This window comes from Dipodomys spectabilis, unplaced genomic scaffold, assembly GCF_019054845.1.
Source record: "Dipodomys spectabilis isolate Male_0828 unplaced genomic scaffold, ASM1905484v1 ptg000404l, whole genome shotgun sequence".
Lineage (NCBI taxonomy): Eukaryota > Metazoa > Chordata > Mammalia > Rodentia > Heteromyidae > Dipodomys > Dipodomys spectabilis.
Window position 1 is genome coordinate 2,447,085 of NW_024871081.1, and position 6,506 is coordinate 2,453,590.

The 6,506-nt window shown below is 33.5% G+C and overlaps 1 pseudogene; it reads right to left on the reverse strand.

Moving 5' to 3' along the window:
• Positions 1–5,731: 5,731 nt before the first annotated feature.
• On the reverse strand, positions 5,732–5,828 carry LOC122096942 (annotated as a pseudogene).
• Positions 5,829–6,506: the final 678 nt, after the last annotated feature.

The following is a 6,506-nucleotide window of genomic DNA, read 5'->3' on the forward strand; positions in this document are numbered from 1 at the left end:
TGGAGACATCTGATCTTAACCCATGAGTCAATATGATAATTTCCTTCTCAGAAATTTTCTTTGCAGGTATTATCCTCATAATAACAGAAAAGTGAACAATGCAATGAATATCAATACATCACTTTGCCTATCCTAAATAGACACAATATAAAAATCACAGTACAAATATTTGAATATATCACATGATAAAATAACAAGTAGAAAATATCAAACTATGATTGTTTTTCTAAGTACTTTACCTTTGGTATCTAATTTAATCCTCACAATAATCCCATAAAGTAGAGCTACTTCTATTTTTAATTCTAAGATGATTATATGTAAGTCTTCAGAGTTGGAATTACTAGTACAACATTATACACATGGTAAGTGTTAGGCTGTGGTCCATTCCCACCATATCAAATAACCTCATTCTATTTTATAACTAAATACCAGCACTCAGTCTACTAATTCTAGGAAAATTTCCCAAAATTATTGTGCACACTCTAATAATATTTCACCTTATCTTTGTTAGAAAATAGGTAACTAAGCCGGACACCGGTGGATCACGCTTGTAATACTAGCTACTCAGGAGGCTGAGATCTGTGGATTGTGGTTCAGAGCCAGCTCGGGCAGGACAGACTGTGAGACTCTTATCTCTAATAAACCACTAGTAAACTGGAAGTGGCACTGTGGTCCAAGTGGTAGAGACCAGGGACAACACCCAAGCCCAGAGGTCAAGCCCCATGACCAACAACAACAAAAAAAGAAAATAAGTAACTGTAATATGAAAACTCCAAGTTCATAATCAATTTATACCTCCCTGGTGAAAGGAACTGCTAAACTATAACATTCTTGATTTCTAGCTCAAAATACTAGAAATCATATTTTATCCCTTCACTCAACACTGCACTGCCTGGGGACCCCATCTCTGGTTAATACAGTCTTAATGAAAGAATGACCTGCCCAATTCCTGATGGAAACAGACTGCAGGTCTTTTGGAGCAATTGTTTCCATATTGTAGCTCACCTAAATTGTTTACCATTAGAAGTATTTTGATTGCTTTTTATACCCAATATTTTGAGAGAAATGTACTACTTTATAATGTTATTAAAGAAAGACTGATATAAAAATCACTTTTCACCCCAGATAAATATTTTACCTTTCGTATACACAAAAATGCAGTCTGACATATTAATGTTAGGAATGAGAGGTTAAAAATCATAGGCACCAAGACCTAAGTATGAATTAAAGACTCTCCAACTTGTGAATACAATTGGTTTAAAAAGACATCAATACTACTGCATTTTTAATTCCCTATGATAATGATAATGATTCCCTATGATAATGATAATGAAAATGATAAACTCTTAACACTTAAAAATAACTCATTTTCTTGGGAGTAGGACACATAACACAAGGTTAATTCTAATCATTTAAAAAGACCTTTATTTATTCTAAACATTCACTCATAACTATAAAGATTCTAAAACTAACTGAAGTACAGAGACACAAAGGAAATAATTTAACTGCATCATGTACATTCAATGGACTGTTAATAGAAAACAAAGTTATACTAATAATTAGCTTACCCAATTCACTTACATTCTTTTATTCTATTCCATTTACTTTCATAAAAACTGGGTTTTCATAAAATGATGCATGAAATAGCCTATATGCCCACTTACATTTTCAGATCTTAACAATATTTATTTCAGAAATTTTAGCTCTATAGTCAATGAACTGAAATAATACTAAAATATTCAAAGGACTTTCAGAAATTGCAAGACTTCCTCTGGGATGTTATGTATATTGGAAAAGATATTCAAAAAGCCTTATTTGTTAAAGTTGCCATAGTTACTCCCACAAAAGAGCCATTGGTAAAGATCCCTGTGCATGTACAATACACCTTCAAATGCATACACAATCTGGACATGAAACATCCTTTTTGTTTGTTCGTTTTTGGAAGGAATATCTAACAAGCATATCGACAATACTTATTTTGCCAATAAGATGGGATATTCAAACGTAATATGGGTTTGATTAACTCTTAGTGCGAATAGATATGGTCTTGCAAAGAAAGTGATTTTCTACAGAAATCCGGAAAGAGTTTATCCAACTTGTGTTTCACAGGAATAACCAGAGAGTAACACCTGTTTGGTCACGTCGGTCCAAATCACTCCATGAGTGTATCTTAAAAGTATAACCAATTTAAGAGGTCAAATATGAATTTTGTACTGACAATCATCTTACAGCAATAACTTAGTACCTAATTATGTCTGTATCTTTTTACCTCACATACAATAAGAGCTGAAAGCGGTCTCTTTATCTAACTTAATGCTGTAAATGCTTTGATTATGATGACTTTTTTAGTAGACAAATAATATGTACAGAAGGGTGGTTCCACTGAAATGACATGACAGAACACTGATAAATAAAACATTGCAACACAGTTAGCTCTTTTCAGCCTCACCCTGTCCAGATTGGCAAGCAACATTGCAACAGCACACGCACACATATACATGTATACACATGTTCGCACATGTACACACACATATACATGCATGCTAAATTCAGGGTTTATTGTACAAAAAAGTTCAAATAAAATATTAGTGATTAGGACAAATGATAATATACCTTATTACAAAATAATACATGAACCATCACCACCCATGTTACATTTTACCTGCCTCTCCAAATGTGACCACTTAATTTATTTTTAATTAATTGATTGCCTATTAATTCGTTTGGTGCTAATACTAGGGCTTGAACTCAGGGCCTGGCTTTGTCCCAGAATTTATTTTTTGTTTCAGTTTTCTCAAGGCTAGCATTTTACTGCTTGTACCATAGCTCCATTTCTAGCTTTTTCTGGTTACTTTCAAATCAGAATCTAATGGAATTTTTTTTTCTTGGTCTGCTTTCAAACCACAATCCTCAGATTTCATCTTTCTGATTAACTACTACTAAAGACATAAGACATCAGTGTGGCTTCTACTTTTTCCTCTATAGTTATCTAATGCACATACTTAAATAGTAATTTAAAACTGAGAGTATAGAAGCAAGATGTACAGTGATGATACTGTCCTGTCAGAAATTCAAGTTAGTAATGTAAATTATTCTTAAGACCATACACAAAAAATATCATATTATAGTGTAAGAGAACTCACTATAGAACATATGAGCCTTAAGAGCTTTCTAATAGATCCATTATTTATTGTTACCCAACATTAGAAAAATGTATGAGGCATTGGTAAAATAGAAGTCCTTTGCATGACTACATATATTCCTTGTTTTTTTTTAAAGACACTTGCTTTCATCTAAAAAGTAGGTCTATTGTCTTCATGTGATTTCAATAATTGAAAGTGCTTAGTGAGAAGGTCAAAATGTATTAGTAGTCCTTAACTATCAATTCTCATTTTTCTTCTTGGAGAATATAATGATCAAATCAATAATTAAGAATCAGAAATCAATAGTTCAGAATCATGCTTTCAGTGCAAGTGGATCACCAGTAAGAAATCCTCAATACCAATTTCCACAAAGTTTTGTCACAGATACAATCTCCCTGCCTTCTCTAGCTGCTTTACTACCTTACTATTTCTGTATTATACAGGAAAAGTGTGATTCACCTGATTTCAGTCAGATCTGTTGCTAGAATTATCAAGGAATTAGTTAATTGTCTGTAATTTGGTCAAAGTTATGTCTCTTTATGTAGGCTACTATAAATGTATTTAATAATTTCAAGCAAATACATAAATTCTATTCCCATCTTTTTTAAAAAATAAAATTTTGTTTGCTCTATAAATTGATCAGAGGCATGGATTTTGTGGCTAGCTAGGTCATTGCACATCATCTGTCTCTCTCTCCCTTTCTTGGTTCTCATAGATAATATGATTGCTCCATAATTATCCTAATTTATTTTGCTTTCATATTTTTGGTTGCATCATTTCAGTTTTTGTTCTGCCATTTCCCAAATCATTTATATAGAAAGCGTTATTTCCTAATTTCTCATTCCTAGAATAAGCTGCACATGAAGACATCACTGGTCCTCATTTTCAGTGTGTACATTTGAATACGGAGGAACATCTTTCCTCTGCTCTCCATCAATTCCCTACTCTCCAGTTAGAATAATTTCGAACAGTAAAATTGGAAAAAGGGAAAATAAATGGTGAATAAACAGTTGCAGAAAATTCACTGGATATTTCTGACCAGTTCAACCAATGTGAAATATTATGAAAATACATGGACACCTCATTCTCACTGGCACTCAAAGTTTCTGGTTAGGCAATTCTTAGGAATATGAAGAACAAGATGAAAAAATAAGGAATGATATCAATTGCAAGAAAAAAAATGGAGAAGGATCCAAGCAAATTTCTTCATTGGGCTGCCAAAAATATTCGGCTTACTACAGTGCGGAGACTTCTTTCCCAAAATGCCACTCATGTGAATAGTAGGGATGACGATGAGTATACCCCTCTTCATCGAGAAGCGTACAGTGGACAATTAGACATTGTCAGTGAGTTGGTGTCTCAAGCGGCACATGCAATAACTGTAGATAGATGGACACCCCTGCACAGTGCATATACGTGGAATAATACCAGAGTGACTATTACTTCATCATGATGCAGATACCAATGTCCAACTAAAGGCCTCTTGTCCCCCTTACATCTTGCTGCTGAGAATTGAGCTAGCAAAGATACGCTTGATCTCCTTCTGTTGAACCATTATATAAAACCAGGCCTGGAGAACAACATAGAAAAAAATTGCATTTGATATTGCCAAAAGGATAAGTATGTATCACTACCTCTATGAAGTTGTGGAAGGCTGTACAAATTGTTCACCTATGTCCTAATGGTCGGGTTAAGTTTCTTAAATTTCAAAAATGCAAGTTGACCTTTTGTGTCCCTACAAAATATTTTCACAATCCAAATAAGAGCAATATATTTTATTTTGGTCTGTCATGGGGCTTGAACTCTGGGCCTGGGAGCTATCTCTGTGCTCTTCAGCTCAAGGTGAGCGCTCTACTACTTGAGCCTCAGCTCCACTTCCAGTTTTCTAGTGGTTTATTGGAGATAAGAGTACCACAGACTTTCCTTCCCAGGCTGCCTTGGAACCATGATCCTCAGATCTCAGCCTCTTGTGTAGCTAGCATTATAGGCATAAGCCACATGTGCCTGGCAACACCAATATTTTACTTTAAAAATTCATGGATTCCGAAGAATTCTTCCAAGTGAATTGCCTGCATTGGATGTCAAAATGTATTCAGTAGTTTTTGTATACATGTATAATGATTTCTTCAGAGTTTGTGATTTTTTAATCAGAAAAAATTTTAACTTACCTGTTGAAATGAGTAGTACAGAAACTAAAATATTTCTGGTGCTTGTCTGAAAAAGTATGTTTTAAAATATTCTATGTTTGCATAATGTTCATAATTTATTTTATTTTCTCCTAGATATACTTTGAATTCTACATTATTTTATAATATTTAGGTTCATTAATGTGTCCTTTCTGATTGCATTCCATATAGAAACAGTTTGATTCCTTTTTTTCTAGGTCTTAATATTATTTTTCTTTGAGATAAAATGACAATGTTGTCTAATTTGAAAAGTTTTGTAAAGTTTATGCCATGTAAACGCCTTTCTGAGGTGAATATTTAATACACTGATGTCAAACTAAATTTAATTATATGAATTACGTGTATTGTTACAGTTGTAATTTTGTTTTAATAACTGTTTTTCATTTCTTGCATCTGAAGAATGAAACATATGAATACTTCTCAAATTTTCATGTTATCCTTGTGCAAGTGTCATGTTAATCTCTGCATTGTAATTTGAGTATTCGTGCTGCTGAAGCATGTAGTATCCTCTACATTTAAGTAGTTAATGACGCAATCTTTATACAAGCCTATATCTATGCGTGCCTACTTGTAACAAGGAAACCGTATTGTTCCTAACAATGCTATCGATCTTAGTTCCCTAAAATTCTGTGAACAGTAGAAAAAAATTATATTGATCAATCAATTGCTCACATTTGCAAATTTTTTTGTCAATGACTATCTTAAGTCTTTTTATTTGGAATTTGATCGTACTCTCAATTATTTATAGATAGGTCCAAAGGTGATGGCTTTTTCAAGTACTTATTTATCCAACTGTGTTAGCTATGTGGACCTAATGGATTCAAAGTCAGCGTTGCTTAAGAGCTACTTCTAAACTTCTTCAGCTGATATTTTCCCAAATGAGGTGTTACTGGCACAAATGTCTACCTGAGCCTTTACCCTTCTTCCATGTGGGAACAGACCAACCAGAATATCTTACCCTGACAGCATAGATTGTCTTACTAGAACAAAACTAATCTTGGTTACAAGTGATCATAGAGAGATGAACAGTTCAAACAGAACTGTTCAGACTAGAAGGTATTTTATCAAAATATAATTGTTTATTATACCTTCCATTTCAAAAGTATCTAAAGCCAAGAAGGTGAAAAAATTGTTCATATGCATGATTACTTAATGTCCTGGCTTGTCTACCATCCAA